Source organism: Pantherophis guttatus, chromosome 2 (assembly GCF_059756535.1).
Source record: "Pantherophis guttatus breed Tessera chromosome 2, ASM5975653v1, whole genome shotgun sequence".
NCBI classification, from domain to species: domain Eukaryota; kingdom Metazoa; phylum Chordata; class Lepidosauria; order Squamata; family Colubridae; genus Pantherophis; species Pantherophis guttatus.
Genome location: NC_142064.1, coordinates 170,490,342 through 170,516,524, shown reverse-complemented (window position 1 = coordinate 170,516,524; position 26,183 = coordinate 170,490,342). Strand labels below are relative to the sequence as shown.

Sequence of the window (26,183 nt, the reverse complement as noted above, 5' to 3'; positions counted from 1 at the left end):
CACATGTGTGGAGGAGGTGCGCATGCGCGCCCACATTTGCGAACTGGTAGCGAAGGTAAGTGAATACCATCCCTGGTTAGGGCTATCGTGTCTTCAAGTCCCATGAAGAAGGCATCATAGCAGTTGAACATGAATGATTGTGAGAAGGGCTTCTCAATCCAAGAAAAAATGTAATTGGCAGACAAAATATATTTGCCCTCCTGCTATGACTGCCACCTGCTAGGACTGTGATGGCGAAAATATGGCACGTGTGCCAGAGGTGGCATGCAGCGCCCTCTCTGATGGCACGTGAGCCATCAGCTCAGTTCAGCTATGCCGCGCATGCAGGGGGGCATGTGCGGGGTGAGGCACATGAGGGGGGCATGTGCATATGGGAGTGAGGCGCATACACGGGGCCCCCGCACGCATTGCATTTTGGGGGTTTGGGTGCACCTGTGCGCATTTGTGCGTGTGTGCACTTTGGGCACTCAGTCTGGAAAAGGTTAGCCATCACTGGTCTAGGATAATCCCCAAATTTCAAACACATTTTGCTTAGGGAAGTGCAAACTTATTTATATTTTAAGGTTGTAAATCCTTGTAAAAACAATGCCCTTGAAACCAGTGCTATTTTGCTAAGGTTGATCCCCAATCTGTTCCCTCTCCCCATCTCATCCATACCCTTACCGCCTTCTGATACAGGGACAAGTCCTCCACAATATTGTTTGTCGAGCTCAGATATAGAATTAGTTATGTGTCAGTGTATAATCTTACGCAGTTGTTTTGTGTAGATTTTGAATAGGAGTTGGGATAATGTCAAAACTGTGATACTCTGCCTAGAAAGAACTGGGGCTAGATTTCATACAACTAGAACCAACTCCAGGAGAAGGAGGAGACACTACAGTACACTATCCCCTAATCTGAACCCCCCGAGACAGTCTGTAAGGAATACATGACTAATGGAATCAAAAGATGATGAAAAATCAAGTAGAATCAGAAAGGTTGTATGACTCCTGTCCTTGTCAGCCATAAACACTATTTCATTGCTATACACAGTCCTACAGTCCAACTGAAAAGTGTCTGGATAATCGATTTCTTCCACGGCCTCCTGGGTATCAGGATCGAAGTAACACCCCCAACGAAATCAAACTCCGAGGCTTGAGGTTCCTCAAAGCTAATTTTTATTAGAAATGTCATATTGGCACATCTGGGAAAACCCGAATCTGAGAATGTCTGGGTTTTCCTCACCCAAGAGAAAGTTCAAGTCCTTTCCCCTCACCCACATGTGCATCACACGAACCAATCAGGTACCTTCTGGTACAGAAGATACCTTCTTATTCTTCTCAGCACAGCTGCAGGGCACCTTGGCCTTGACTTTCTAAAAGAATTCTAGTTTGACTACATATCTTCTTCACTCCATACAATTCCCCCTCCCATTTTCCCACAGTAGAAATTGTGTCAAGCCTGAGGCTTAAGGCACAAAAGTAGAAAGATGGCTTCTGACACTAGGGTTGCCGTCCATGACACATTTGGCTTCACTTTCACCAGCACTGTCATTATTCTTTCATGCAACTTCACAAATTCATTGAATTAAGATATGATGGTAAACATATTGTAGAAACAGTATGCAAATCACTGCCAGATTCCAACTTCAATGCAATTTTTGAAAACCAAAATTAGCATAGCAGAAATTATATCAGCTTTAGGAACGAGTCATGCCTACTACCATGTACCATCAGAAGCATAGATAGATTTCATTTCTGCACTTGCACTGAGACAAATTTCACCACTTAACCAAACATCAAGACCATATGGTAGAACAAGTCCAATCAGATAGGATTCAGTGAGGATCAAGGCCATCTAATCAAATGTCTCTTTCCTAAGATGTCTGTAACTTTACTTCATAAACCTGCTATTTCCCCTGAAGCTCACATAGAAAGATGTGTTATACATGGCAACATCTTATTCACATATTTATTATGATTTTATTTAAATTTCATCAAGAATGTTTACTTTGAATAGCATTTACTCTACAGATATACAAGAACATCTGAAACCTCCTAATAGGGTAGTGCAAGCATCAGTGAAGCCGACAGAGGAAGGATGAGGCTGACAAGAGTTTCTTAGAAATGTAGTATACCAAAGACCACATATATTTGTGCTGATTTTTTTTCAGTTATGCTTCTCTATTTTCAAAGAAGAAAAAGGAAATGGTTGAAATGAAAACAATTTTTTGGAATTAAAAACATATTTGTTGTAATAAACAGCTATCCATAGTATTGTTCTGAAAAAAATGTAACATACTATACATAAAATAGCAGGCTATTGCAATGATTAGTTTTTAAGCATCTGAGCATTTCCTTCCTCAAAACTGAAACTGAAGAGACCTCTAATTTGTGAGCAGTTTTATAGCATCAAACTCATATTCAGGACCTCAAATCAAACTAAGGCCTTTCTTCTGACACAAACTTCGCATATCAAATTAATCCATGCACAGTCCTGCATTTCAAAAGAATTCCAATTGAGCTTAATGAGAGCTATTCCTTGGAAGCATGTGCCAGAAATAACTTATGGTCCATCAACAAAACACAGAATTCAAGAGCAATCTTACATATTTTAGATCCGAGTTTTCTAGTTCCTAATTTCCAGTACAGTCTATGAACATCAAAAACACTTGTTAACATCTATAGCACATCACTATCTCTATCTCTAGGTTTCTGTATTCATGTGTACTCCAAACCATTCTTAGAAAATCAAAATATCAAGGGCAGAATTTTTATCTAGAATATGTTTCCATGCCCCGAAGGGAAGAGAGGTAAGATAGTTGATAACATTCTAGGAAGCTATTATGGCATTATGGCATTATGGGGAAAAAATTGCCTTTAGGCAAACTGGCCACACTCCCCATATTAACCATTTTATGGAATGCCCAGAAGATGAGTTCAGAATTTCAAATATGCCCATCAGCTCAAAAATGTTGAGAACTCAATTTAAAACACCTAGTTTCTGTGACACTAATATTTGTAAGAAATTACCGATATTTATTTTATAAAACAGGTTAGATTAAGTTAAGTTAAAGCAATAAGGAGACAATATAAAGAAGAAGCCAAAACGTTAAAATACAGATTATACTGTGAAAGTCTTTAACAGCATCATTGCCACCTCACCCCCTTGGTAATGCAAATTATCTGCTAAAAGCAAATGTAGAAAAGAAGAAGGGAAGTCCAGCCCTGCTAGTTTTCCTGAGATGGAGTCCTGACGCTTCACTTAAAACTTGTTCAAATTTAGCACCTAAAAATTACCAATTATTTGTTGTCAAACCTTGAAAAAGCCAAACCATTCTAGGTTTTACATCCTCTTGCATGAATTACTCTCTAAATCCGGTGGTGGGATTCAACCAGTTAGCACCACTTTGGCCAAACTGGTTGTTAAATTGCTGGCTGGCCCCGCCCCACCCCTTTCAGGAGTCCCCACACGCCCTGTTTTGGCTCCCAGGTAAGTATAGGGAGGCCTACTAGGCCCAAAACAGGGCGCAAGGGTGCAGCGCAGCTCCCCAGCAGCCCGTTTTTGCTCCCAGGAGGGTACAGGAGGCTGAGTGCTGCCTGTCACACACACCCCGGCCATGCCCACCCAGCTGGTCATTAGGGCAGAGAATCGGTTGTTAAATTGTTTGAAACCCACCACTGTCTAACATCACCTTACATTCAAAATGGGAGTGTTAAATGCACTTAAAACACTCCATGGTTTTTCCTGTGTAGCTTCATTCCTAAAAATCAACCTGTGTCCCTTTCCTCACACAGAAAAACTAAATCTGAAGCAGCGGATTTCTAAATCTAAGTTAGCAACCACACATTTGGAATTTTTTTCACTGAGTTCTGTAAAGTCATATTTCTCCTAATCGAGCCCAACAGATGAAAAGAATAAAATCTACACAATTCCTCAGCACTTTTCTAGCATGCCAATTTCTTCATGTGAGCACATGTCATCATGTTAGAATGCTACTGTCCATTCAGCAGACATAACATCTAGTCTGTTACTGATTTTCTATGACTATGTTAAAGCAGCACGTGAGCCATGATTCTCAGCCCCTCAAGTATTATTCAGTAATTCCTTTAAAAGTTCAGAAAGAAAATATTCCTTTTGTTGGAAAGTAAATAAGCACAATTTGCCTCAAGAATGAAGTCATTTGAATGGGAATTATGACATAGATTACATAGAGGGCTATAGAAAAAGAAAGTAGAACTACTTAAGAAAACCCTAAGTGAAAATGCTGGCATTCATCAGTAAGATTTTCTGGATGTCAGCCCTGCTGAAGAAATTTGGGGCATAATGTTTTCCCTGGTTCAATTTCACCATTCTGACAGAAAGCAGAGGGACCTATTTTGCAAGGCAGTAGTCAAGCAGTAGTCAAACACATGGGAAAGACCTTCCAAGTGATTGAAACGTACTCAGAAGTAAAATAAACTGCCATTGATCACGTAAGGGATGTGAGCCAAACAAAAAGAAATGTGTACACTCTGGTGGCACAGTGGGTAGAATGCAATTAGAATGCAGGCTAACTGTGCCCACAGCCTGGAGCTCAATCCTAACTGGCTCAAGGTTGACTCAACCTTCCATCCTTCCAAGGTCAGTAAAATGAAGACCCAAATTGTTGAGGGCAATATGCTGACTTTGTAAACCACTTAGAGAGTGCTGTAAAGCAAGATGGAGCAATATATACGTAAATGTAAGTGCTATTGCTATTGTTATTGTTCCAGATTTCTTAGTAGACTATATAGCTTCCACTCTAACTCACACCTTACATGATGACACTTTATATGATGACCCCTGTGGCTGCCTTATCAAGAGAGATCCTGTCACTTTCCAGTATGAAGTATGTATTGTTGCAACAGTTGCTCCCACATAAACCAACTTCTTTTAAAGAAGCACGGGATTTCATTCAGATCAATTTCAGTTAAAGTTTTCATTTTATATTATAACCAGTATTTATTTCCCAACAAGAGCAACTCTATTGCATCAGATCCGCACACTTAATACGGTAGTAATAGAAAAATGCTGAATTTGTTTATGGAAGAACAATTTAATAGGCTTGGAAGAATGCTTACATCACTATGGTGAGATCTTATAGGAGAGCAGATTTTTCCCAAATTCTTCTTTTGCTTTAACCAAAGAACTCCTCTAGTTAATTCTGTGAGAATCTGAAATCATTCTAAGAATATAACTTCACCAGATCTTCCATAGCCTGAGAACATTAACTACTACAGCCACAACGGAACAATAGAAGCTTGGGACATTTAGTAGCACAAATTAAAGTATTTAAATGTCCTGTAAATACATGGAGTATCTAAGACCATCATAATGAAGAAACTACCATCCCAATTAGTAGATCTGGGCCTTCCTGAAAGGGGGCTCCTCAGCCCAGAAAGAACAAGGCCACTAAGAATTAAGGCAAAGGAGAACTCCAGATAAAACACTTCATAAAATTTACTTTCACAACCTTTTACTGATCTAATTGATAAGAGTATCAGACAGAATATATTCTTGGAAAAAGAAGTAAAATTGTCATTATTCAATTCCCACGTGGAACAGAATACTTGATGCTGGGATAAAGAAAGCATGCATTTCACTGGGTACAACCAAATAAAACTGCAATGTTTAAATGATGAATGTGCAAACTGACACACAAAAATGAAACAAACAAGGAAACCAGGTCATTGGTAGTTTTTCAAAAGCAACACTGAATGTGTTGCATGTCACTATATGTGAAACTAAAAAGACAAGCAGGTTCTCCTTTTAAGGGGTTAGCCTTTATTCATTTTTTCCAAAAACATTTTTTCCTGGGGTCAAGTCATATTCTCCTGATATCCGGCCTTATGTATCCTATATCTGCTTTTAATTAAAAAAAAAAAAAAAGCTGTAACATCTTTCCTAATTCTAATTCTAAAAGCGGCTAAGATTCTACCATTCTCCTAAATGTATTTAACTGATATCTTTTATCTGTGGAAAAGTATAGAGTCTTGGTGAACAGGGAAAGGACTGCTGCAAAATAGTTAGCTACAACACAACATAGGAGCACTTGCGACATCTCATGAAATCACTTCTATAACAGTCAACATAATGTTCCTGTCTTGCTAGAAGGGAAGTGTATTTGTGCATAGGGAGGGGGAAAGAAGCAGAGAGCTGAACAGCAGCAACCAAATGATAATTTAACACTTCACTCTCCCAGTTCCTCTTTGCATCTCCACTTCCGCTTTTGATTACCAAGAGTGTTCTCACTCGGAAAAGTTTGCTTTTACCAGGCACTTTCTCAAGTGATTTTTGAAATATTCCCCATCTGTAACTGTGGGCAGGCAGAATTCCTTACTTCTTTCTGTAACAATTACTCAGACTTTGTCCTGTCACTTTATATCAAATCAGTTGTGTCAACTGTTGTCCTCTCCTCATTTCTCCTTCCCCAGGGATCCAAAGGTGAATGATGAACTTGAAAAAGTCACAACTACTAGAAAAGTAATAAAAAGGTTTAGACAACTCCAGCTAGATTTAGGAGAGAAAAGAAGATGCATTTAATAGCCATTAAGGCTGTTGAATGGACTGCAGGATATAAAGAGCAATTTTAAAAAATCTCCCTATCCATTAACCCAACAAACAAGATTCAGAGTAGCACACACGGCTACTTAACATTCCCAGAGAGTTTTGCAAAAACAGAATTCTTCACATTTGGGGACTTGTTTACATTGCAGCTCACTGAAGTACAAAGAAATTTATTGTGCTGCCTCATTCTCAAAAAGAATGCAGCCATTATCTCTCTCTCAACAACTGCTATAACCTCTGAGAACCCCCACAAAATGATAAGCAATGGCAGCTACTTTTAGAGAGCTGTCACTGAAAACAAAAATTTTCACACTCCAGTATCTTTGTTTATCCGGGACCTCTGCTCCAATCAGCTGCCTTTGACACAACATTGTCACTAATCAGCTTTAGAGTATATCAAAGATGGGAACAATTTTGACAATTCCTGACAAATTTATTTATTTATTTATTTATTTGTTTAGAACATTCATTTGGGCTCCCATTTTAACATTTATATAAATCTGGGTAATTAACCAATTTACACAATTAGTTTTTTTTAAAAAAAATCTATAACCAAACATATAATCCAATACAAAAGAAAACCAAGGCACCATGTAACAACTTCACAGATGCACAAATGTTTTTTTTTATTTGTACCCCATATTTTTTTAGTTTTATAAATAACTCAAGGTGGTAGACATATCCAGCACACTTTCCTCCTCCGATTTTCTTCCCAATGACCCTGTGAGGTGGCTTGGGCTGAGAGAGTCATTGGTTCAAAGTCACCCAGCTGGCTGTAAGGCAGGACTTGAACTCATGGTCTCCTGATTTCTAGCCTGGTGCCTTAACCACTAGACCAAACTGACTGTAATATTGGCTTTCCTAACATCCTTGTCCTAATGCCTGGGGAATTAGTGGCCTTCTGCTTGGTGCTTTCTGAATCTGAGGGGCCAAGTTGTTTCATAGGAAAATGCTATGTTAGAGAAGGCATATCACCTCAGTCCTGCAAGATGACAGTGGTTAAAAGAGGAAGCTTGGAGCATGCTGAATCTATCAGATTTGGTAGAATGGGTCGAAACTCTTGGAGATAGGTAGTCCCACATGAAGCCTGGCCCTATGCCATAGAGGTTTTTCAGCCTCTTGAGCTGTATCCTGGTAGCATACAGGAAGGTAATGCATCTCACAGTGCTACACTGGCAAGTTTTGCAGCACTCAAAATTATGCATGTATATTTTGAAATCATTGATGCGTCTGAGTATTCTTCAGAATTCTGAGTATTCTTCAGTATTCTCATGTTGTAAGAGAAGTGGGGTTGCAGTAAACCAGTTGAGAAATGGCTAAAACATGAGTGGAAGTGATCAAAATCTCCAGGCCCAGGAATGGGCACAACTGGTGCATAAGATGAATGAAAGGTCATTGACCAAGGCTGTCACCTGCTCTTTCAGCAGGACCCATGAATCAGGAGGAGCCCCAGATAGTGCACCAACTCTGTTTAAGGAAGCATGATCCCAACAAGAGTTAAAAACGAAAAATCACTAGATCCAGAGGGGTCAAAAACCCAGGACCACTTGGTCTTGCCAATTTCTGGCAGAGAAACAGTAAGCACGTAAACTGCACATCAAATGTTTAATTGATCCATTTATTTATTTATTGGTTCTATTTATATGCCGCCCTTTTCCAGAGACTCAGGGCGGCTTACAATGCGTTAAACAATAGCCTTAATACTTTTCTATATACCTGCTTAGTAGGGCTTTCGGGCCCCCCTAAGCGGTGTTCTTTTTTATACAAAGTCAGCTTACTGCCCCACAAACCGGGTCCTCATTTTACCTACCTCGAAAGGATGGAAGGCTGAGTCAACCTTGAGCCTGGTGAGATTTGAACTTGCAATAATTGCAGGCAGTTGGTGTTACTTAACAGTGCTTTAGTCTGCTGCGCCACCAAGGCTCATATACCATCCAAGCAAACCATCACCTAGCCGAGTCTATTTTGGGCATTGAAGCTTTGCTGGAGGTAGGGAACAGAATGGATTATAGTTGCAACAAGCAATGAATAGAAGGGTTTAATGTCCCTGGACTCGCATAACTACCACTACTTCATGGATGAAAAATGGAAAAACCACATTTGATAACTGTCATCTTCATCACATGCACAAAGGCATGAAAGATCCCTCAATTTCAGTCACTTTTCCCTTGCTTTTAAGGATCCAAGCAAAAATCATTGCAACCTTTTGGAAGAGAAATAATAAACATATAAGAATTGCTATGATTAAAAAAAACCCACATAATTTGTCTAAGGAATTGGGTTTTAAAAGCCCAATATTTGCTTTAGTTTATTGCAGAATATATGTAATTTCACAGGGGAAAAAACACATGAGGAGGAAAATAAAATGTTGATTGTGAGATACTTGATTAGCAAAGAGGGTTCTTGTTTTCTATTGTCCAAATTAAAAAAAAAATTAAAAGGAGATCTCAAATATTTACAGTTGCACAAACTACAGAGTGATTCATATGTGACCTTCAGTTGGGGAAGTAGAGGACATGGCAGATTGGGGAAAGCACAAGAATATACAATCATGGATCAGCTGAGAAAGCAAAATGCCACTCTTTAGTACATACACGTGTAGTTCACAGGATGAAGAAATACAAAGCTACCTAAAACCAGCAGTAACACTTTTCAGTCTAGCACTGTTGTGTAGTGTCAACATTAAGAAACAGTAGGGCTTTAAGCAAAAGTCTTGTCTAACATAAGGCAAAGGAAGTTCCATCTGCACCATTTTAGAGTTTTAAACGTATTTCATAAAAATACCACAGAATTTCCAGTATTTTTTAAAAAATAAATCTCAGGCATTTTTGGCAGAAGCTATAAATTTGATTTGATTTGTCTAAGTTAATTTTAATTCCAAACTGGCTAATAATGAATTAAGATTCCATAATCAGAGAACAGCATTGATCATACACATTATATAACCCCTGTGTATTGTAGCATGTCATAGGATGTGGGATGTCAGTAAATCTTTAATATCCCCAAAGGTTATTAAGTGGAAATTTCAAATTTATTTATTTATTTATTTATTTATTTATTTAAAATATTTGTGCGGCCACCCCTCTAAAATACAACTCTGGACAGCTCCCAATAATAAAACCCAAAACTATAAAAACCGTAAATCTTTTTTCCTTTGAGATTAAATGTTTTATTAGTTTATCAAAATATAAAATATAGAAATACAGGCCATCAAAACAAAGCACAGTCTCAGTCGTGCTCTTGGGGGAGTTAGTCAATTTAATCTCTAACCAAGAATTTCCACGTGGCTTCACAGGAAATGGAGACAAGTACACTGGGGACTTAGATCAGAGATGGAGTTATGTACACCCATCCAGATATGGTTGGTTGACAATTCCCATGATGACCAATGGTCATGGAGGTTAGATTCACTGTGTAATGATAGACCACCAGCAAGGATCTTTACTATTGGTTACAATATCTTGAGGCTACAGTACTGCAAGGATTTTAGTGAAATAGGACATGGAAAAGAAGCAAGCAGGAAAATAAATTGGCTGAAATATTTAGTTCCAGGAGTTGGATACCACCATTTCTAACAAATTTTATTAAAACTCATGAATATGGCTAACTTCATCACAGGCTTGCAGTGGCTAAAATGATGTAGGATTTAAATTGCAATGAAGCAGGGGTAGAGGGAAGAGAAGGTGTTTCTGCAGATGCAGGCTGCACATGGGATAGATCACAAGTACAGTATCTTTTTCATTAACAATTAGAACGTGTTAAGGACACATTGTTGAGACTTTCTGACATTGTCTTAAATCTTTTGATGTCTAGTATGTGAGTTCTGTCATTGAATTTGATTGGGAAAGTTTCTTTTTCTCCAAAGTAGATTTAAAATCTGCAACGGAGTGTCTTGGGAGGCAGAAATGTTTTTTTGAGTCCTGATATCAAACTTGTGTCCATTATTATAATTTATTTATTTTTGCACAAAGAGGGCATTGTCTGCAGACATGCTATGTGTCACATTAAAGAGAGAGCAGCTGACGTTGGCACTAATCTAGTTTGTGCACTTGTTGATGCCTGTGATTGTGTTGTTGATGTAGGTGTAGGGAAAATTTGGATTTGCTTCAGTATACAAGAGAGGGATGCATCCTACTGGCAATAAGACAATAGTTTGCTACTCTTCCCCAATCTAGTGCCTATACAGGTTCCTTCAAACTTTATTTTTTTAACCATCTTTCTTCACACCCATACTGTCAAAGGACTCAGAGTTTTCATATACTGTACAGAAATTAGGGGATTTCCCCACCCTACAACTACTGGAGAAAACAAATATCAGAACGTTGAAAATATCTCTGAGATCTTGATCCGGACCAGAATCTGTGTGTTCTAGCCCAGTTCTCCCCCTCCACTTTGCAAAGCAATCTCCCAGGAAAGTTACAGCTAATTCACACATTCATCGGGGCCAAATCAGAAACTGCATCAGCCATCCTTATTTGGAGCTCTCCAGATTAAGAGTTCAGTCTGGAATGCTGCAAAATCCAAAACACTGTGAGTTGTGCTAACGATCTATCTTCAGGGAACGGCATTTGCTAAGGCAATAGTCTTAGTCCATGATTTTTTAACCTTGGCAATTTAAAGGTTCTGACTGAGGAATTCTAGGAGTTGAAGTCCACCCATCTTAAAGTTGCCCTACTGTAGCGAGTGTTGTGTTCCACACAACTTTGGGAGGGCTGAAAGCTCCAATGGGCAAGCAATGATGCAACTTGGCAGGACTGGTGGAGAGGGGAGTGTATTATGGGTAAAGCTGGGATAATTCTTGGGCTTTTTTTCTTGGTTTGGGGAATTAAGGTGTGAGTTCCCTGATTAGTCTCTCTCTCTTTTTAGGCTTATGGTACATCTTTGCATGTTTTTAGACTTAAAATGGATGGAAAGAACACTATTGTTTTTTTAATAATAGCAATAGCACTTAGCTTATTGTTATACTACTTCACAGTCCTCTCTAAGCAGTTTACAGAGTCAGCCTATTGCCCCCAACAATCTGGATCCTCATTTTACCCACCTCGGAAAGATGGAAGGCTGAGTCAACCTTCAGCCTGGTGAGATTTGAACTGCCAAATTGCAGGCAGCTGGCAGGCAGCAGAAGTAGTCTGCAGTACTGCATTTTAACCACTGCGCCATCACAGCTCTAATGAGTTAGAGGGGACTATAAAGCTTGTAGTAAAGGGAATCCACAGGACACAGGATGCCATTCTTGATATACCTAAAAAAACCCAATCATAAATGTCCTAAATCTAGACTGGTATTTTAAAAAATAACTGATTTATATCATAAATTTAAACTTTCACTGTTGCTATTTATTGATAACAAATTCAAATATAAAGCAGAATCACTATGGACTTAGTTTACTTTTATCTTGACAACAGAACACACAATACTTGTTCTCCTATCTTCCAATGCAAAAATAATTCCAGAAATTAATATAAATAATTCTATCAATTCTAAGAATATTTAACTATTTTGGAAACACCAGAATAGGATTAATGCATAGGATTTGGTCATGAGTTCTGATTGCTCCAAAATAATTAAATGTTCTTAGAATTGTTACAAAGGTGATAGAAAGTGAATAAAGATTTAAAGATTCTGGTGTATTGTTAAAATTGGTTCCTAAAATCAGGAATTTATTTATGAAGAAATTTGGAATCATTGTATTTGGACAAAGAAAATTGGTCTTGGAAAGATACCTGCATACAAGATATCAAAAGGTAGCTTGATAAAATGTGCACACTGTCAATTTATCATCTCCTAATACAAACCTGTTTCACCCTGTTTTTCCATACCTGACATGCAATTGTTCCCAAGGCAGATTTATTTCCAAGCACTATTTCCTAATGCATGCATTTTTATTTCTCCAATGTAAATTTTCTTCTCCAATGTTCAAAAAAACCCAAAACAACTGCCTCATAAATGTCAGGTAATTCAGAATAGGGAAGGCCCTTCCAGTTTATGTATTAAATTAGATTAGTTCCTAGTAAATACAAGGGGAAACGAATTCCATTGAAAGGTAGCAGGTCAAGTGAGGCTACCCAGAGCAGGCTGCATGACATGAAATTCTACCTACCTAACACCTCACTATCCTGCATCTCTCCCCTACCCCAAAATCTGCCCCTAGGCTTACCTGCTTAGAAATAGCTCTATTCTTGCATGGATTTATTTACGAAATGTCAAGGCGTATGCAAACATCTTGTTGTTCGTTTGTGACCGCACAACTATCTTTCTGTCAGCCTGAGCCTCCTTGGCTTCTTAGGCTGCAATGAAACCTCCAAAAAAGATCTTACAGGGAAGCTCTTATTACTGGGCATTTCAATTTGGAAAGTGTACACCATCAGGATGCATGACAACAAGGATAACAGAAAAGAGCAGGAGCAGTACACACACATTCTTTCAGCATTTTTTTTTTTTTAATTTGATTTATATGCCGCCCTTCTCCGGAGACTCAGGGCGGCTTACAATGTGTTAAGCAATAGCCTTCATCCTTTTGTATATTTATACAAAGTCAGCTTATTGCCCCCACAAACTGGGTCCTCAATTTACCTACCTTAGAAAGGATGGAAGGCTGAGTCAACCTTGAGCCTGGTGAGATTCGAACTTACTTTAATTGCAGACAGCTGGAGTTAAATTACAGTGCCTTGTCTGCAGATATATTTTAAAAAATATATTTATTTACTATGCCGCCAATTTCCCCTATAAGGCAAATATACTGTCAAATATACCACCAATAGAAATGTCATCGAAATTCTCAAACATCCTGAAAGACAGAAACCTTTTTACAGGAGCAGAAAAGCATACATTTTTACTGCAGAAATTCATGATTTGCTTCGCAACCCATGCGTTAGCAGATGCCATGATAGCAGAGACATGGCTATGGGGCTCATGTAGACCATGGCTATAGTCAACAAAGGTTCAGGTCAGTTGCTTTTAACCTGGCACCTTCCAGGAAGGTAGCTCACTACTCTCATTCTTTCCTTGACAACAGGGCCAGGACCTTATTGGTTGGGAATAACAAAAGTTGTGCTCCAATATTTTGGGGAGGAATCAGGCTGGGGGAGACTGACTGATAAAACTGCCTTTGGAGAGAAGCTACACTTAATTCTTCCTATTTGTTGATATCTCAATGTTACGGAAATGTTTTAACATCAAACATGCTAACAGCCGTCTCAGTCTTGATCCCAGATTAAAGATTATCTCTTGGCCCAGTCCTTGCACACACTTAACCACAACTTTACTATCAACCCCAATAGAGGATGTTAATCTCAATAAGGACACAATCAGCAATCACCAAATGTTTTGAGGGTCCTGTTATCCTTCTGCCCCAGGCAAGAGGAATAGTCTTTGTGTCAGAACTCCTTTGAAATTCCTAGTTCCTAAAATAGTTTCTCCCTGCCATCCAGGTTGCTCTATTTGACAGTAAATGAACTATAGTCACCTTCTGCCTTCTTAATGAGTCACCTACAAAGCTTGTAACCATTGACCTGCAAGAACACCCCCCCCCCAAAAAAATAAAAAAATAATAAAAGAGAAGTTGTGAGCAGCGTTCTAGGATTTGAACTCGTAGGGGAATTTTCATGGTATTAAAACAGTCACGGTTACTTATAATTTGGATCAAAGATGCAATGTGAGACTGTGGAAGATGATTCTAACCTGAAGTTGCAGCATAACTGCCCTAACTCAGACTATGAAGAGCTATGCAGAAAACAGCACTGGATAGCAACATGATTTTAATTTAGGTCTCCCTGGCTGCAGATGCTATTACACGTCTGTTTTCACTCTTTGAAGCAGGTAAGAGAGGAGACCATGTTGACTTAACATAATGGTGGAAGCATTGAAAGTAGAAAACTCTTGTGCCTGCAAGCAGGTGTTTTGTCATTTATCTAGTAAAGAATTGTAAGGTCAATTTCAGGCCCCAGGCTCAGAACTCTTGCCTTTGCTTCATAGGGTAGAAGTAGGCAGACCATGGATGTAAGACAATCTACCGGCCAGGAAATGGGTGCCTATTTGACAGCTGCTACATTTTATAAATACAGATGGCTAATAACAATGGGGGGAAAATAAAAGGAAATGCCACCTGTCTGGATGGGAACTTGTTTATGCATTACTGTACATTTGAATATATGGCGGTACTTGGAAATAAGCGAAGTCTTTTATCAATGAAAGCCAACATAAGAGGGGAGAAAGAGAGGGAGGGGGTGGGGGGGAGAGGGAGAGAAATTTTGTCTTCAGGAAAAAATACTAGAGTTTGGTTGAAAATCTGAACTAAGAAATGAAATAAGATTACTGTAATAATTTCTTACAGCCCTAATCAAAAATATGCCTGAAGCAATTTACTTAAATGTTCTAATGCTTCAGTCTTGTATATATGGATTTTAAAAGGAAGCATAACACTAAAATGCCTTATAGTGAATACATTTACTGAACTATAAATGTGCCAGGACATAGAATTTGTGGCAGTCGTCCCATTGTTGAACACAATGAGTCAACCAAATCAATTCACTTAAAATATTGGGGATCTTTTTCTGAAATCAATAAATAATATAATCCAAATTTGTCATGGCAAAACATGGAAAAGGCAAATATGCCTAAACACATTCATGTACATACACAAGTAGAAGCCATACCAAAAGCTGCCTAAGATGTTTTAGCATCAGAGAATGAAAATTGCCTAAGCAAGTGTCTACTCAAGCAAAATATATTAAACTGTGAAGAAACTGGCCATTTTTAAAAACAACATATAGACTCAGCAACCTAATCATTGTGCCGTGTTCCCTCTGGTGAAGAGGAGCCTTTTCCTGGGCTGAAAGGGAGTGTTTCTCTAATTGAGAAAATGCAAATTTCATCAGTATAGCATATCAACATAATACCTTGTTCATGGCAGTGTTTATTTTCCTAGCTGTTCAGGTATATTTCCAACGCTTAAAGCTTTTTATAGCTGGCCTCTTATTCGGAGGTGCTGCACTTAGGAGAATAAAACAACAAATAAAACATAGACCTCCCTACTGACATGTCTTCCCACTTGATTTACAGTAGGTATAGGTTACTATGGTAGAAGGAAGGGTGAGCAAAGCAGCAAGTGTGTTTCCTACTTGGCCCATCCCTGCTAAAATTTTAAGAGAGAAAGAATCTTTAAACCATTCTGTATTTATATCTAGGATACTGTAAGTATCAATAACCTTATGTTGTTCTGCAGGATTGGACGGAAAGTTGCTGCTTTTAAAAATGTAAACCTACTTAAGTCATACAGAAACGAATGTTCTCTCATTTTTGCCTATCCTAAATACCGAACAGAAACTATGTGAAGGGAGATGAGAAACAGTTTGAAATCAATAAGTAAGAAATAATGTATGAACTTATCCAGACACCTGGAACTGGGTACAAACTAGTGCTTTATAGCACTCTCTGAATGGTTTACAATGTCAGCCCCCAACAATCTGGGTCCTCATTTTATCAACCTCAGAAGGATGGAAGGCTGAGACAAACTTGAGCTGGTCAGGATCGAATTCCTGGCTGTGGGCAGAGTGGGCAGGCTGCAATATGCATTCTAACCACTGCAGCACCAGGGCAGTGGTGGGTTGCTCCCGGTTCTGTCTGGTTCTATAGAACTGGTAATAAAATCAGCAGGAGGCTCTGCCCACCTGCCGGGACGTCATAAATGACAATCTGTGCATGTGCAGAAGCGCGCGGCCCCATTGCAAACCAGTAGTAAAGGTAAGTAGTAGAGGTAAGTAAAGGGAGAATGGCGGCATATAAATCGCAAAAAAAAAAGTAGAACCCACCCCTACACCAGGGCTATTAAGCTTTCAAGTGAACCAGGTAGCTGCATCTGGAATTGCTCCCCAATCAGTCTATAGAGGACTGCCATCTGATTCAATTTAGTGGAATTTGCAGGACAAAGACAAAAAGTGGGACAGAAGTTATTAACAGATGGAACCAAAGCACAACATACCCATCATCATCAGGTTTCTGTACAGGTTACTGGAAGCAAATATAGAATTTAGTGATAAAGAAGCCGTTGGCAGCTGTTTCTTCCTCACCAGCAATCTAGAATCTCTCTCATTACGAAAGTTGGACTGGGCAAAAACATTTGCTTCAGTTCTCATTTCTTAATGAAAGCTCTATTTTAGCTACTATAGAAACTCAGATTTCTATGCTAGACTTCCTGATATGTATAATACTAATTGAAACAAGTGCAGCAAAAGGAAGGCGAAGACTCAAGGGAGACACCTCTGAAATAGCCTCTGACACCAGATAATAGAGGCAAAGCTTTGATTTGATGACTAAGATTGGGTGCTTTTTCTGCTTGGAAACCTGCAAAGTAGGAAGCCAAACAAGTCTTCCAGCAAACAAAGTAACTCAGTTCCACTAATCAAAAGTTGCAAACTGGTTAAACCTATGCCCAGGCAGACCATGACAAGATAAATAAAATCTCTTCAGTATGGACCCATGAAAAAAACAACAGTCCTCTGGTTGCAAACTTGCCATGACATCCCAAAGCATTTTTGTCACAGACAGAACAAGCTTTCCTACGCATTCACTATCTCCTATTCAGCATTGAGGTCGCCTTCCTTGAATGGAGAAATCTCCTTACATCATGAATCCACATAGCTCCCAGCTCATCATGACACATTTGATTATCTGTCAAATTAAACAACAGCCTGAGCAAAGAGACCATAGGAATCAATTATCCTTTATCAAGATAAGTATCTGCAGGGAAACATGCCCCCCAGCAGCCAAAGACAATAGATGTGGAACTCACACAAAGGACTTGTGACTGAAAAAAAGAAATCTGCATAGCTACATGTCACAATGCTCAAGCAAAGGAAGAGAGATTGGCCAATGTTCCTTCAATCAAGAACATTTCTGAATTTTTACCACAGCTCTGGGATGCCATTCACAAGCCTGATTTCCACATTAACCCTTCTTAACACACTACAAAGTCACCTTGTGGTGAGGTGTAGTGTAGTATCCCCATTTATTAAGCCCCTTCATAATGTTGCTCCTCCCTTCTATGGTGGTGCTGCAAAAATTAACCAGCCTACTAATTATTTTATCTTGCATAATCCTTTCCCACGGACAAATCATGTCTAGTGTTATTTTATTTATTTTTTTCAGGAAAGATGTCAGTTTTAATGGGTCGACTGTGAGTCTCGATATCTCTCTCCCTGTCCTCCCCTCTCCTATCAAAAATGGTTAAAAAAAATGAAGGAACTTTGTACACACACTGAAGTCACCATAGAAATAAACATCCTGGTGTGTAAACACAATGGAAAAGGTGGGAGCAAGACACCAAGACCTTCGCAGGAAAGGGAGGGGAGTCCATGCATCACTCAAGGGTGAACAAGGATAGGATAAAATGCCCCCTTTTGTTTTCTCTGCAGTCCCCAGCCCAGAAGCACAAGCACACTCAATGCATCTATTTGCATTTTCAGCCTGACTCTCTAGTTCCTTTTCTACAAAAAATAATGCGTCAAAGAAGTATTGCAACCTATTAACAACAACAACAACAACAACAACAACAATATTTTTTGTTACCAAGCACTAAAATACTACCTTCAAAACTTTCAGTCCAATAAAGAGCTCAGATTGTGATCCTGGACCTATGCCGCCGCTTGCAGCCCATTCCTGTACGGCTGCCGTTCAGCCCCTTCATTTTTCGTGCTTCCCCAAAGCGAGCGAATCCGGATTTTAAAAGTGCTTCGAAGCAGTAAACATTGCAACTATTCTGAGGAAGTCCTTAGCATGCCGCGATCACCCGCCCGCGGGGCCAGACCCAGGATGATCCGGGAACCGGAATCCGCTCCTCCCCACACTCCCCCACCCCTCCGGGTCTTACTTCGAGGCAGTTACTCCACGCCACGGAGAAGGTCCCACTTAGCCAAGGTCAGCCTTCTGCTCCCATCTCCTTTTCTTTGCCCGGAAGGAGGACCCAAAAAAACCCCCTTCTCTTTTCGCGGAGAGAGAGGGGAACCGAACCACCCCCCAGAACTGTCATTTGGTCATCCACGGAAGGTTCGGTTCTAAAAGTCACCGGTGGCAGCTGTAGCAGCAGCCACGGAGAAGGGCTGCCCATACCTGCATCCTTCCCGAATGCCAGCTGATCGTTTCCAAAAACCTCCGCGGGGATTGCTGCCCATTTACTCCACCTCCCATTTGCCCCGACGCCCGGCTTCCCCACCCTCCCCGCTCAAAGCATCCCCTCCCTGCCTATTCACGCATCTCTCAGCTCTGCTGATTGCAACTAAACGTTTGCAACTAAACCCTCCGGAGGGTTAGTTTTGCACCCGAGAGAGACCGATCAACTGAACCCCTGCGCCTGCCTCTCCCGAGCCATTCTGGACTGCCGCCCATTTCCCCCACAATGCCCTTTGGGGACGGATCTACCTGTCGGGCGCCTCCTCCCTGAGTCTCGTCCTCCAGGCCCATCCTAGGGCCGTAGCAAATCGTTGCAAATCGGACCCGGTAGATCTGGGATTCGAGACGTCCGCGCCGCACTCAGTCTGCCGGGTTGCAACCCCAATTCTCCATCGCCGGGCCAAGGGAAAAGTACAGCCTCCAGCTTCAAGACTGGGCGAGAAACTTTCAAGCTCCGCCCCCGCCCGTCTTGCAACACCCTCGCCTGGCGCTTTAAGAGGGAAGCTGCGAGGATCCAAGCGGCGTCCCCCCCCCCCAATGGGCACCTGACTCTCTGCCCTCCCTGCATCTCTCCCTTACCAGCGTCCACGTTTGATTTCGAAACCTCCCTCGACGTTCAGGACGTCCTTCAGAAATCTGGCCAAACCCCACTTAACGTTTATTCGTGAGCGTGCACGTGCAGAGAGTGACAGGCTGCAACCTGTTTGTGTGTGTGTGTGTGTGTTTTGTACTTGTTTTCCTTTAAAAGTTCTTTGGTGCTGCTGCTCCTTTAATTTAGCATCCCAAATTATGGAATAGCTTCTCTGGGGAGCAAAGGAGGAGTGGGGAAGCGAAGACTAGAGAAAGCAGCTAGCAGATTTCCCTCCCTCCCCTCTGTCTAGTGATACCTTTTCCCAGGCTATCACTAGCTGTATACAGATAGTCCTTGATTTACAACGGTTCACTTAGTGACTGTTCAAAGTTATAACAGTACCAAAAAAAAAAGTGAGCTATGTCCGTTTTTCACAGTTATGACCTTTGCAGCAACGCCATAACCGTGTGATCAAAATTCAGATGCTTGGCAACTGGTTCGTGTTTATGACCGTTGCTGTGCCCTAAGGCAGGGGTGGGCAACTGTGGCCCTTTTACAACCTGTAAAGCTTGGCTGTCTCAGGAATTCTGGGAGTTGAAGTCCACAGGTTGTAAAAGGGCCACAGTTGCCCACCCCTGCCCTAAGGCCTTCTGATCCCCTTTTGTGAACTCCTGACAGCAAAGTCAATGGGGAATCCAGATTTAACTTAACAACCGGGATACTAATTTATCAACTGTAGTGATTCACTTAATAAGTGTGGCAAGAAAGTTTGAAAAATGGGCCAAAACTCGCTTGACAACATAAATTTTGGGCTCAACTGTGGTCATAAGTCGAGGACTACCTGTAAAGTTTTTTTTTAACATCAGTACAACATAGATTCATCCACTGTAGATAACAACCAATTCACAGATAGGTGTTCATTTTATTGCTAACTTCCTTAGTGGGTGAGTGAATAAGCCATTCCAGGCCATGGCACTGCCAGGCTTAAGCGAGCCTTAAGGCAAGATATTTGTGTGAGAAACAACATTATTGACACAAGCAATATTCAGTCCTAATTTTCCTTCAAAATCCATATAAAAAAAAAACACACACACGCTCAGAAATCCTGGCACTGTTCATATACTTGACACAGTTTTGGCCATTCTGCATAATTTTCCATTTTATAGAATAGAATAGAATAGAATAGAATAGAATAGAATAGAATAGAATAGAATAGAATAGAATTCTTTATTGGCCAAGTGTGACTGGACACACAAGGTATTTGTCTTGGTGCATATGCTTTCAGTGTATCACATCATGGTTTCCCAAAAGTTGGAAAGTGTGACTTTAGGAGTTTGCAAAAGTTTCTATTGTGCAGCTGCAGCTGCCATTTTGACTTTTTTTTGACACTCGCCCACCCGACAGATGTCTCTCCTAGCTATTGAAAGGTTGTCTACCCTACTTTTAAACTTTGCCAAATCCCTTTTTGTTAGCTTGCCTCATTGGTATGTGATATAGATAGTGTACCACATATGCCCATGGGTACAGGACATCACTTACTATAACATCTGCATCATTTTCACTTTAAAGTGCATGGAAAGCTCATGTTCCAAAATATTTCCTGGACTGGTTCATATGCTTATCTTGATCTGTATGATCCCATAGAACAGAGAATTATTCGTTAGTTCTTCAATTGGCTGGACTGTATGCAACAGCTGGAAATATACTGCCAGTTGTAGAAATCAGGTTTTAGGTGCAAAACCTGGTTGATGCAGCCTTGCATAACTGATTACTATAGCCCCACCCCACCCAACCCCCACCGTCTATAAAAAGGCATAATTTCTTGGCAGAAAGCCAACTGAAGGGGATTACCATCAGCTCTTGGGGCTCATGCTGTGTGGAAGGAAGTGTAGAATTAGAATAAGGAGGAAGGTAATTTTCCGGGCCATGTGCACTGCTATAATTGCCCAGTAACTAGAGAAGTAAACAAGGTGACACTATTCTTCAAGTGGTGTTGTATGATGTCCTATGGGGAAGACTGCCTGCATTCTCCCAGGAAAAGCAAATAAGCACCATGAACTTCTAAAAGACTACATAGCAAAAAGCAGTGATTAATTTTGTCCACGAGCTAAGTTGAATCTACTCCTTCTTAAACTTCCTTTAAAAAGTATTTTAGAGCAAACTTTTACTTTAGTAGTAAGCTCGTGTCCGCTTCAGATTCTGCATTTCTTTTGAATACTTACTGTATATCTGAACCCAATGAAAAACAACACAAGACTATTTCATACTTCCAAAGTAACATATCGATTATTGTGTGACATTCTAATTTGGTTTCCAGGCCATAAGATTTGGTTTCATGGACTTAACTGTCAAGTAAACAACTATGTGCTTATGGGGTTACTCATAGTCCTCATTTGCAGTTGTAACTGTTGAAAAACTTAATTTGCCACCAATCTACACATTTATGATTTTTGCAGGTATGTAAAGCAAAGGAAAGCTGAAATAAAATCGCAAGTCCAGTTACGATTTCACTTGATGACAACTTAACTGGGTTGCTCATCCCAATTGTGGTTGCTACTAAACAAAGACTGAACTAATATTAGTTGGGTTTTTGATAGTAGAGATTTTAATTTGAAATAAAGCGTGTCTAGTTCAAATGACAGCTAGATGCAGATTTGGAATGGTCTGTTCCCCTTTATTATTGGTTTTTAAGTCTTGTTATATATGGTCAACAGGCCATATGGAAGACCAAAGTAATATAATGTGGAGGTGATATATTGGTAGGATTCAAGGTAGGATGGGCTGCATGTTGTTCTTTGGTAAAATGAGAACAAGAACATGTGATCTTTGAGATAAAAGGGAGTATTCATTTTAAGAGTCCTTTCAGCCACTGCAGAAAAGATTGGTAGGCTATCAGTTCCTTCCTCCTCAGTTCCCAGATGTGGGGGAGGGGAAAGCTACTACAGACATAGTAGGAAGGGGCTTACTTACTTGTCCTCCATTTTCTACCTCCATCTCACTCATATGTGGCTGTGGAGAACACGATGCCACAGAAATGAAATTCCTAGACCTGCCCCATTTCTTTGGGCCTTCCCCCCCCCCCCACCCTCAGAAGTGGAAAATTATCCACCCTTTGAGTTGGCAGAAAACAATATTAGCATTAAGTTAGATATTCCCACTGCCAATTAGTATCCTGGCTATTAAATCAGAAAAAAAACATTTCCAGAAAATGTCAAAAAGGCTTTTGTACTGTTGTTAAGCAAACAACATGAATGTATCCCTGAAATTATAGTTAAGTTCAACTTAAAGGAAACAGTACTTTTTGACAGTTCTGTTTTTCTTCAAAAACTACCTAGATTTGGGGAGGAAATAAATCCAGATGTGCAGGATTATAATGATCAGACTAGGGGAATACTTTCAGGAATTCCTTTGCTTACAGACAATTCACAGACTGTTATTCTAAGACACACAAATGTTGATTCATCAGATATTGTTCAGCCATAGTTCCCATCATCCTCCCTAGTGCTTATATGGCAGTGCACCTGCTTGCCTTAACATTGATTTAACTTACACCGGTGACCACTAAGTTCTTATGACTTAGCAAAAGCAACTCAGGCTGTATGCCTATTCAGTAAGCAATGACTTAAATGCTTTGGAATAACATATTGGGTGAACACAGCCTGGATTGCAGACATATTTAAAAGGGTTCTTTATTACAGCCTGGGTCATCCTAGGCCAGAACTCTGCGGCTCCAGAGCTGCATGGGGCTCTTTGGGCCCTCTGCGATGGCTCCCTGTCGGGTGATCCCAACACTGGCTGGCCCCACCCCTCGCCCTCCCCTCCCAGTCACTCCTCGCCTAGCCTGAGAAGGTAAGGGCAATGGCGGGGGATGGAGAAGCGGCCAGGGCAGAGACAGTGAGATACAGAGAGAGGGGGAGAGAGGAAGACAGAGAGATACAGAGAGAGAGGGAGAGAGGAAGACAGAAAGATACAGAGAGAGAGGGAGAGAGGAAGACAGAGAGATACAGAGAGAGAGGGAGAGAAGGGGGAGAGAGGAAGGGAGGGGAGAGAGAGATGTCAGAAGGATTTTGTGGTTCCCAGTGTTTTTTAACAACTGGTTCTCTGCCCTAATGCTGGGTAAGCGTGGTTAGGGGGGGGTCATGTGACCAGTGGAAGTAAGTGACATCAAGTTGGCCACACCCACCCAGATTTTGTGGCTCCCGATATTTTCTTTTCTGTGGGAAACGGGTCCAAATGGCTCTTTGAATATTTAAGGTTGCAGACCCTTGTCCTAGGCAGTTGTTCTAGAAAAAAATAAATAATGATGAAATTATTTTCCTATTTCAAAATGTTTACATTTGAGGCCAGGTGGTGCTTAGCTAAATACAAAGATCACCTTCACACCTTTATATTATTCATATTATTTCCTGAGAACCCAGGAGCACAGTGAACAATAGATGTCAAATAAAAAAGAAGAAGAAGAAACATCTTGTATAAAAAGCGCCATTTGCAATCTAACTGCTTACTTTTACTGTGGTAGGAAAAAAATTCTCTGCTTCCTGAAGCAGAAGAATGCTGTACAAGCTGCTTGCCTGTAATGGTGTAGGCCGGCTCTCTGTTGATTCCCTACTCCGCTGATTTGCTTCCAACACCATTCCCGGAATGGCATTTTTCTGTGGAACTGTATTTGCATAATTGAGTATACTTGCCTAAGCAAATCTATTCATAGAAGTATGCAAAGAATCCATCCTAGTGCCAGGCAGCACAAAGGAACTGAAAAGAAATTGCTTGCAGTCGTGTAATTAATTAAAAAATTATCTCTCTTTTTTTTCTCCCCCAGAAATCTAGTGGCTATACATTTCAAGAGGGTCTGTAGCACTTTACTACGGGTTCGCAATGGGATCATGCACGAGTGCGAACTTTGCTCACTCACTCGCCTTGCTTCTGCACATGCGCAGATCACTGATGATGACATCCGGGGCAGTAGGCGGGGCCTCCCACCGGTTTTACTACCAGTTCTTGCAAACTGGTCTGAACCCGGGGGCAACCCACCACTGGACTGTAGCACTTTCAGAGGACTGATGATGAAAAGTGAACGCAGCTGGGAGAAGTTATGGACTCAGTACCAGCCTCCTGGGTATCACTGGGACATGAACATACGGCCTAAATTTTGTAGAGTTGCCCAATTGCCCTTTTTTCCTACAACTGTTTAGCCCCCACAGGTAGCAAAATGAAACCATGGAACAACAAAGGTAAAATGACGACCCAGATTATGGGGGCAATAAGCTGACTTTGTATAAACATACAAAAGTATGAAGGCTATTGCTTAACGCATTGTAAGCTGCCCTGAGTCTCTGGAGAAGGGCGGCATATAAATCAAATTAAAAAAAAAACAAAAAAAAAACTCCTCTACAAGTGACTGTTCTCCCACCACCATTCTGCCCCCTGAGCTGCTTCTCTTCACTGCAGTGCAAGGACTTGGATTGTTCACAAACATTTCATAGCCGTGGATGAATAGAGGCTTATTTTTACTGTTGGGTTTTGTAGGTTATTTAAAAAGTCATCATGCTTCCCAAAACTAGATTAGATTTGACTGGGGAAATAGTGGGGATTTTTAATTATATGATTATTCATACTGGATAGCTTATTATATTTAGACTACGGTTAAATGAAGAATATAATATGAATATTTTTTAATGTTGATTATTAGTATTGTAATATTGTAAGGGATTTTAAGTATTGGTATGATTTATCTAAATTTAGAGAGGGGTTGTTGTATTATTGTCTCTGTACTGGAAACAGTTGGAAATCATCTTGTTATATGTTTGTTTCATGTTATTTTTTTTCAACCTGTCCTTTTTTTCTCCACCATTTTTCCTTTTATATTATTTTTCCTTTTAATAATTTTGCTTGAAATTTAATAAAGATAACCCTTTTGCAAGCTTCTGACAAGCAAAGTCAATGGGGAAGCCAGATTCACTTCACAGCTGTGTTACTAATTTAACAACTGTCGTGATTCACTTAACAACTATAGCAAGAAAGGTCATAAAATGGGGCAAAACCAGTGGTGGGATTCAGCCAGTTCACACCACTTCGGGAGAACCGGTTGTTAACTTTCTGAGCAGTTTGGCAAACTGCTTGTTGGAAGAAATCATTAGGGCAGAGAACCGGTTGTTAAATTACTTGAATCCCACCACTGGGTAAAATTCAATAACTATCTTGCTTAGCCACAGAAATTTTGGGCTCAGCTGTGGTTGTAAATCAAGGATTAACTATCTATAATTGTTAATGGAGATACAGACAAAACATGTGAGATACAACAATGAACAAGACAGGAATGCTCACTGTCTTCTCTCTTGTTTATTTTGGTTGTTAAAATACTGAATAGAAATAAAAGACAAAATGAGAAGATTGTGCGAGTGAATGTTTAAAAAGAAACTTATCAATTAATGGCTTTTTCAGATGACTTGATATTGGCTTAGGTTCTTTACAAGGAATTGGAACATTAATGGGAAAACAAAAAGAATTTGGTGTGTAGCATGTTTGAAGATCTATAAACAGAAGACAAAAATGTTACCAAAAACATGAAAATAGAAGATCAAACACAATTGATGAATAAAACAGGTTCTAAGATTGAGAGGAAAGTAAATATTTTGATATCACTATAGTAAATATGTACTGTATGTTATTTCAAAATAATCATGTTAAGACAAGGAATGGAATTTAAAAAACATATTAAGATGGGAGAAACTACAGTTGTCATTGCTGGGAAAATTTCAGTGATAAAAATGAATGTCCTGCCTTGAACGATGTTTTGTTTCAGATGATACTTGTTTTGACAACTGATGCATCATTTAAAAAATGGCAGAAGGATATTATCTAAATTTGTGTGGGAGGGGGA

General features: G+C 40.1%; 1 protein-coding gene across 3 annotated transcripts in view; it reads right to left on the bottom strand.

Moving 5' to 3' along the window:
• PIK3R5 (phosphoinositide-3-kinase regulatory subunit 5) overlaps window positions 1-19,240 on the bottom strand; it is a 57,434-nt gene extending 38,194 nt beyond the window's left edge. For 2 of the 3 annotated variants that reach the window (XM_034408016.3, XM_034408038.3), the window contains exon 1: window positions 18,982-19,240. The gene's annotated coding sequence lies outside the window, so the exon portion shown is untranslated. Of the gene's footprint in view, window positions 1-18,150; window positions 18,374-18,981 lie in introns of those variants that run through there. The other variant, XM_034408024.2, reaches the window with a different exon arrangement.
• Between the last annotated feature and the right edge of the window lie 6,943 nt (window positions 19,241-26,183).